Source organism: Macaca fascicularis, chromosome X (assembly GCF_037993035.2).
Source record: "Macaca fascicularis isolate 582-1 chromosome X, T2T-MFA8v1.1".
In the NCBI taxonomy this organism is placed as follows: Eukaryota; Metazoa; Chordata; class Mammalia; order Primates; family Cercopithecidae; genus Macaca; species Macaca fascicularis.
This window is the reverse complement of record NC_088395.1, coordinates 125,593,855-125,603,071: the sequence shown is the minus strand read 5'-3', so window position 1 is coordinate 125,603,071 and position 9,217 is coordinate 125,593,855.

The following is a 9,217-nucleotide window of genomic DNA, read 5'->3' as shown; positions in this document are numbered from 1 at the left end:
GAGAAGAGAAGAGGAAGTAGCTGAAAGGTGTGTAGACCAACTTTAATGAAGATTTTTTTCTTTGATTTAGGGATTAATCCTTTTGGATGAACAGCTAGACTTGGTAGATAACATTGAGATGGGGGGCAAGGATTGGAGCAGATTGGAAAATGCCATTGAAAGCTACAGTCTTTCAACTGTGCTGTTACAAAACCAAAATAGCAAAACTGTTGAAAACAAGAGACTTCAAAAAAATATGTTTGTCAAGGAGGACAAATAATGAGGAATAATAGAACTAGCTAAATTAAGATGTCTGGAAATAAATGATTTTTTTAAAAAGGGACCAGAAATTTTGTAGTAAAAATCCTAGCCTGCCAACTTAGGAATTTTACCAGTTTACCAAATATTATCAAAATTTCCTAGCCTACTAATTTAAAATTCTCAAGAATTTAGGGCTGGGATGGAATTTCTTCTATAAAATGTTCAGTAATCAAGCTAACTTGTACGCAAGAAAGCATGGATTGATTGGGAGTATTTTTCTTGTTGGCCTAAATTCTATCTGTGAATTTAAGAAGCCTCCATATATATTCTTTCTTTCTTTCTTTCTCTCTCTCTTTTTCCTTCCTTCCTTCTTTTTCTTTCTTCTTTTTTTCCTTCCTTCCTTTCTTCCTTCCTTTCTTCCTTCCTTCCTTTCTTCCTTCCTTTCTTCCTTTCTTTCCTTCTTCCCTTCTTTCCTTCCTTCCTTCCTTCCTTCCTTCCTTCCTTCCTTCGTTCCTTCGTTCCTTCCTTCCTTTCCTTCCTTTTCTCTCTCTCTCTCTCTCTCTCTCCCTTTCTCATTCTGTTGCCCAGGCTGGAGTGCAGTAGCACAATCTCGGTTCACTGCAACCTCTGCCTCAGCCTCCCGAGTAGCTGGGACTACAGGCTCAAGCCACTATGCCTGGCTAATTTTTGTATTTTGAGTAGAGACGGGGTTTCACCATGTTGGCCAGATTGGTCTTGAACTCCTGACCTCAGGTGATCTGTCCGCCGTGGCCTTCCAAAGTGCTGGGATTACAGGCGTGAGCCACTGCACCTGGCCTCTTTGTATTTCTTTCTTTGAGCTTATTGTTGATGTCCAGTTCAGGAGTTTGAGTCTAGAAGGGGCTATTGGATTGCCAAAGGTTGCCAGTCGAGTACAGATGAGCCAAAACTATGGAGCTTTGAAAATTAATTTTACTTCCTGGCCCTTCCTCATGCATGTTTATTCTTTTATTCTTTCATATAAATTGTAGCCATTCAGAAAAGGAGATAAGCAGGCTCACACCTGTAATCCCAGCACTTTGGGTGGCTGAGGTGGGAGGATCACTTGAGGCCAGGAGTTCAAGACCAGCCTAGGCAACACGGGGAAACCCTGTCTCTACAAAAATTAAAAAAAAAAAAAAAATAGCCAGGCATGGTGGCACACACCTGTAGTCCCAGCTACTCGGGAGGGCGAGGTGGGAGAATCACTTAAGCCCAGGAGTCTGAGGCTACAGTGAGCTATGATTGTGCCACCGCACTCTAACTTGGGTGACAGAGCAAGACTCTGTCTCAACAAAAAGGAGATAAAGAATACCCTTCCATGTGTCCCTTTCTTTTTTTACCAGTGGAATGATAGGAATTACTTGAGGTCATGTCTGTGAAACTTGGCCAGAGCTTGAGCCTAATAAATATAACTAGTCCCCCCCAAATCCAGGCTGAACATCCAATTTAGATAATCCTCTGACTTTTGGCTAAGTTCTGACTTAGGTAATTGTCCCTTCTTTCCCTTTCCCCACATTCCCATAAGGGCCTAACTGAGACAGTTCTAATTTTCAGGAAACAGAAGCCCAAAGCCAAAGCTGAGGCACCTCAAGAGCCGGACTCTTCAGAAGAGTGGGAGAAGAGGCAGTACCTAGTGTCTCAGAGGCGAGTTGAGGCACTTCGGTTCCTAAGTGTACTCCTGAGGAACATTTCAGGAAGGCTATTGCCAAATTGTTCTTCAAGTTTGGTAGGTACTCGCCTTTCTGAGACATTACCTTTGCATTTGAGCAGTGGTCTCTTGAAAATTCACTCCATGGAAGACTCATTGCATCCACTGGGGCTTATTTTAATAGGCTGACCTCTAACAACCCAATAGTAGTTTACAAAAGGGATATCCACATTCTCTAAAGGAGTTGCGTCCCAACTCTTCCATTTGACTCTCTCTCTCTCTCATTCTCTCTCTCTTTCTGTTTCTAAACTTCAGGACAGTATTACCCAGAACATTTAGCTAGTGTGTCTACTTTTCTAAGTTCCTAATGGATGTAACAGAAAAATGCCAGAGGGAAGAAACGGATGGGGGGTGGATGTTAGGTGTTATTAACCTTACTTTTCCACTCATCTGCAGTAGGTTTGGTAGAGTCTTGAGACTTGTAACAAGCTCATGATAGTCTAGTTTTAAACTATTTGATAAGAAATTACTCACCCCACAGAGCAATTGTTATGTTTGGAGAGTTTCATTTTTGGAAGGTGTTTCTCCCCCTTCCTGACCTCTTAAAGATAGCCAGATTCTGCAGATGTCCTGGATTAAAAGCCAGAAAAGCTGCCAAAGTGTTCATTTAAAAATCCATATTCAGTGTTTTAAAATATGAATAGTAAATGCCATTAGGATTACATAAATTTTATGTATATTTGCAATCTCGACCTTTTTCTCATTAGTGTGGACAATCAAACTTAGTGAAATCAGGATCAGAAAAATGTCACATTTACATTGATAATAAGGCTAGCTGGATCTCTTTTCATTTTCCTTAATGACCTCTGAGGGTGACTCCTCCTAAAGAATCTATCTCTATGTGTGTGGTGTCTGATTTCTTGGCCTCGTAAATACCAATATCCATTATGCAGTCCCAGGTTCTAATCCCAGGTAGTGTGTAGGCACTGTGCTCTGATGTGTGTCAGGTGTCAGTGGGAGCACAGTACAAAGCCTCCAGCAGGATGGGGCCTGTGGGCAGCACCTTTCACCTGCTGTGCGGTTATGGAGAGCAGATAGCACTGCAGACATGATTGCAGATAGAACCATGATCACGGCCACATTTGCTACTTGCTGCCTTGCTTTTTACTGAGCACAGGGAGATGGGGAGGAAACTCAGAGACAGCTTTACCTGCAGTCCATAGTAAGAGGCTGGTATGAAAAGAAAGACAGTTTATCTTTTAAGCTAGTGGACCCTTTTAGATATACATTTCACCCGTCAGTCTTTTCTTGTACTGGGATTTTTCTGGGAGGGCTATAGGTCATTTCTTATTCCTCTTTGTATCTCCAGCTCCTAGCACAATACCCGGAACATCAGGCACACTGATTTTCAAACAAGTGAGAAAAGAGTCATGTGCTTTGAAGGCTATGTAAAGTGTGGTGCCTTCTCACATAAGCATGGGCATAGACCTACTCAAAACAGTTCATATTAGACTAAGACATTTAATTTTGCCTTCTATTTCCTCAGTGCAATACTGTTCCTAATTTGGATCTATCCCAGGTATTAGAAGTCTCTTCAGAACAATGTCAGAAAGCACAATTTTTCTTTGGAATTTTTTAATCTGTTTAGTTTTTCATGAGAGATTTTTAATCTTTTTCTTTGAAGGGATCCACACAGTTTAACCCACAGGAGGTCGACATTATTGGCACCAAAGCTAATGCTTCTCGAGGGAACACATTGAAAACTCTGGAGGAAGAAGAGCTAAACACTCTGCATCTTCAAAATCAAGAGGAAATATCAAAATATCAGGTTGCCAAGTCAGACAATAAGCAAAAACAAAAAATGGAGAAAATAACTAGGGATCACTTACAGAAATCTTCCCACTGCCTTGGGGAAGAAAATTTAAGGTATTCCCCTAGAAAACAGAGAACTGGAATATTATTAGGTGATGAAGAATATGAATACGGTTTGTTTTTTGAGCATAACTCCTTGGAGATTACGATAATTAAAGGCCAGTCTCTTGAAAATGAAGATCACCACGGTTCTAGTGAATCCTGTTCCAAATTATCTGGGGGAGGCCAAGGCAGGAAACCTAAGATCCATGAAACAGATGCATTTTTTGACTATCTTTTCAATTATTATGAAGCTCCACAATATACTCGTATCTGCCTAGAAACAAGTCAGGTAGCAGGCACATGTCAGTGGCAGAGGGATGTCCAAACTAAGGGAGATGGATTTCAGATTAGTTTGAGAAAGCGTAGGCATCACTCAATCAATTCGAGCCAAGGGGAAAACCTGGAAAGGAAAGAACAGGTTCAAGAAAATGATTACTCATCAAACGTTTGTACTCAGGATCCTGAGCATAAACGAGGAAAAGTAGATTATGCCAAAGAATGTACTAATGGGTTTAAAACTCATTGCCAGGAGACAGCCCATAAAGCTGGTGGTCAGCTGTCCCCAACTGATGGAAACAGCTGTCTGTTGGAAAAGACTCATACTTATATTGAAGATTCCAAATCCACAAGGAAAAGCCAAGTGTCCACACCCCACGAGTCAATAGGCTTAGATTTACAGTTGACAGATTTCTTAGAGGAAATTAGTAGTGATTCTGAATGCTTCAGTGAAACCCTTAGTATAAACAAAGAGGAGAAAGAGAAATCTGTGGCCACATTTAATAGTTTCTCAGAAAAAGAACCTCTTGACACTGACAAAATGATCACACGCAAACAAAATACAAGGTTGAGTCAGCAGACATTTTTTTCAAAGTGGAGGAGTGATGGTGAGGAAAAATACTCTAATTACAGGTTTAGGACACCAGGCAGGAAGTCTGAGTATGAACCGAAATGGATATGTTCATGGCGTAGGGGTGAAAGTCATTTCATTACACATGAAAACAACAATGACCAAATGAAGGAACAGATAGCTCCCAAATACTTGTTTGACAAAGATTACTACCAGGAACCCAGTTCCAGTTATCTAGAGGGGAGGTTTAGTGATAGTGCATTGGATCAGAAAGTGAACTATGGGCCCTCTCAGGTGCCCGTAACGTCATCAAGAAGGGCTAGGTCTTTCTATTTTGGTAATTTTCACAGAAGAAGAGGGACTCCTTGGAAGTCAGAATATAACCAGAATTCAAGAAGGTTTAGAGGATGTAATTATAACTATTTCAAATTCAATTCTGATTATCACTATAGTAGACAAAATGGTCAGGAGTATATTGACTATGGAAGCTATTCAGGAAATAACTGCACTGGTTCTTTAAATTTTAAATGTTTTGATGGCCACTTAGATCAGGAGTATCTTTTTTCACAGTAAACATGTTACAAGAAGAAAATTTAAAACCAAATGTAGCCATGTAATTAACAACTACACAGCAAGACAGCAGCATTTAAAAGCTTCAGAACCTGTGTGTTTTATATTTCCAAAGCTTGCCAATACACATGGAGTCATTTTGACCTATGCTTTCAACTTTGGCAAGAGAAATAATATTTTGTATTTGACCCTGCTCAAGCTTTTAAATGCTACTTGATCCAAGGATAGACATTTCTATAGTTCAACTAAAACTTTAATTCTATGCCAGTGAAGGAGCAGATTAACATCGAGAGGGGTTGAGATGGCCCTCTATGGCTCCTTAGGTGTCACAACATCATCATTCAGTGTCATTTATCTCCAAAGATGACAACAGTGAATGAATAATGATCCTTTTACATGTTCTTTGATTTGGTCAGAAACACCACGTGCAGCAACAAACTTTCCTGAGTTTTATTTAGAAATAATTGTAGAAAAAAGAGACAACAGTTAGAACATAGACTTCTTCATGACATTAAAGGGTTGCATGAGCATCCACCAGGAGCAAATTCATCTTACTACTACATTTAAATGCTCAAAGAGTTGTCTTTTTCAAGACAGAGTCTTGGAAGAAGAATCTAAAAGTGGTCTAGATTGTCCTTTGAGGTTTAAGTGGATAGTATTTAAACCCATTAGCAGAGTTTTTTTTTTTTTTTTTTTTTAAGAACCCCATATCTTTCCATTTTAGAAAAATAGCATGATTGAAGTAATAAAACCAGTGGAATTTGCAAAAGGAAATACTGAAAAATTGTGGGGCACCAATAATGTCACTTGAAAAGAGAGGATGTGACTATTCCACTTCAGGTTATGTAATCCTTTCACTCAGGGCTGGGTTACATCAGTCTGTAAAAAGTCACTGAATATCCCCAAACTGAACTTTATTAAACAGTAACAAGTGCCTCTCTTCTCAATCCTTAGTGATGCCACTGAGTTTTTAAAAAGAGTCAAGAGAAAAGCCTACAGTTTTGTAGCTGGAGAAAAATGTGTATGTGTAGGATTTGTAAACTCTCAACATAAGCAATTGATCTTTTTACCTACTAGTTTTTGACTTCATAAATGTTTTTAAATTGGGATATTTTATGGATTCTTGAAGACTTACATTTTAGTGCAGTGCATGTTCTATAGAAAGCTCAGCTGATTCATTCTGCCTTACCTTGCATTTAGGACCTCAGGGGCAATAGATTGCTTTTTTTTTTCCTCCAACAAAACTATGCCTGACCTGGTAATTGAAGACATTAACGAGATTAGAGACTGTTGGCAACAGGAAAAAGTGATTTTAAATCCACAGAAGCAGTAAAGGGCAACACTTTGATATGACATGATTCATTCATACACCCTTAATTTGATATTCTGTAGTAAAGTACCAGCTGGTAGAGCCAGGTAGAATGCCAGTCATTGTAGCTGCCCAGATTATCACAATGTGTGCATATAATCAGCCTTTTGAGCAACCTGGTATGTGAAAGGGCTACAAAATCTTATTTATCTGAAGGAAGAGCCACAAGTTGTTTCATCGATCTCTTCTAATCATAGAGCTATGTTAGTACATTCAAGAAGTCAGAAATGAATGTACCATAGCAGATGCTGTTTATTATTAATAATATAATAACCAGTGGATGATTTGTTGGCTCCCTTGGGTTCAATTCCACTTTCAAGCCAGTGACTCTTCATCAAAACTAGATTTGGCTTGTCAAATCTGAAAAACACCGCTCATGGGGCAAGTGCCTTGACTTAATGTTCAAAGTACTGTTGTCCAGAGTAGCCTTTTAAACTACTAACAGCTTGTATTTTGTCAGGCAACTTTCAGTAACCAGGTATTATTTTCCTTTGACGAAAACCTGCCTCTTAATTTTTCATGTGTCATGCCATTAAAACAAAGAATATTATGGGTTTGTAATGAGAAGCAGCTATGCTTGTTTTGAAAAAAACTCATTGTCATTTGATTTTTCTTTGCAGAGATTTTGGACATGAAAACAGTTTGCTGCTCAGTAGTCAGACATAAAAATAAATTGCAGAGTACAGCATGTGCAATTTTTATGTGTATTAGAACTGGTGCTAAGTCATTTCTATATAACATTTTTGTCTCTTTTTTTTTCTAAATACCATCCTGGGACTTCGAAGAAAGTAAAAATACTGGTTTTATGTTTACATTCTGAATAACCCTAGACTTTTATATGTCTTATAAAAGAGTCAGCCTTTTTGGTGTGTAGGCCCTAAATGAGGAAGACAACTTATCCTGTACTTTTTAATTGAATGGCTTAGTAAGGAGTAAAATAGAACTAAAATATTGTAACCACCTTCTTAATGAACACTGCTATTTTTTGTTGTGCTAAGTAGTGAATAAGTGTTTTCTCATATCTTTTTCTATGTCCTGTTAAGGGTCTGAACTTTAATCTTTGTCTTAAGGTATTTTCATGTTTTTCGTTGTATGGGTTGCTGGTAGTAATGCAAAAAGACTAAAAATATGTCAATGTGCTTACAATTTGTTTAAATTTCTCAGGTAGAAAGCCATGTAACCTGGTAATTTTGAAAATAAGAACCAAATAAACATATTTTTACTTGTTGCAAAATTGTTTAAAATACTCATTTTTAAATAAATGCTGATAAGTCCACCTTTGGGGGAAAGTTTCTACTTACAGTATGCTGCTTTGTGCTATTGTTGATGATCTCTTTTCTCATTTGCATTGTTAGAGAAGTAATACATATTCCATTGTCAGATATATTAAAAATAAAATTATCATAGTGAATATTGTTCATTTATCACATGTATTGGCTAGCATGTTGCACATCCACAATAACATTTTCTGTGGAAATACAGATGCCTGATTTTAATATCGTTTCTATGTCACTTTTCCTGTTTTGTGGAAACTGACATTGTCAGAGTTCATGGGACTAAAGACCATACTTTTCATTTTGGACAAACTGAAATCATATTTAGATTTAAGATGATCCTCCCTTTAGCACATTTTATCAGTGCTAATAAGAGGTAGCAAAATTGACTCCATGGAATTTCACCTAATTCCTTCAGCCCTGGGTGTCTTGGGCCACACATAAAATACACTAACATTAATGAGAGCTGATGAGCTAAAAAAAAAAAAAAAAAATTGTAAAATAAAATCTCATGTTTTAAGAAAGTTTACAAATTTGTGTTGGGCTACATTAAAAGCTGTCCTGGGCTGCATGCAGCCCATGGGCCATGGGTTGGACAAGCTTGCTCTAGATATTTTCCTCTTGGCCTGTTTAACTTAGCCTAATCTTCACATGCACATGAGATTTCAGGCTGCAAAGGTGGGCCCAACTTGTCTCCCCCACTCCCTCTCCAAAGCATAAGGCATAATATGTTACATGGCACAAAACAGGCACTCAAACATTTGGTGAATGAAACCAAGTGGGAAAAAAAAGAGCACATTAAAAAAACTCACAAGTACCTGCAATGTGGTTTGATAACATGAAAAATTGAAATTTCTTTGGTTCAGGGAGTATATCTCTTGTAAGAAAACTCTGCCAATGTTAACATTAAAATGACAAAACACTAATGGGTTGTCTTTGTTTATACAACTGACTGCATATGCAAATCTGTTATTCTTGATATGAGGTGAATTAACTTTGCTACTGTAAGGATTCTGATACTTTCCTGATCAGAAAATTCATTAACATAAAAAAACCCAAAACCCTTCCTTAGTACTTGGCAATGACAAAGTCTTCAGTAATACTACTTCTTAAGAACCTGGCTATAGACTTCAAGGTGGAGATCTGCCATTTACAGTTTAGAAAGTTCTGATTTAGGCAAAACTTTGACAAGTCACAGAAAAAGCAATTCAATTCACTATGTCTTAACAGGACAAGCTGGTATTTGGTTTTTGGTGTGGGGTCTCCGTGAAATTTTGCCGCTTGTTTCTTTTGGAATACAAAAACTCTGCACTCAAAAGTGAAACTGAATTTTA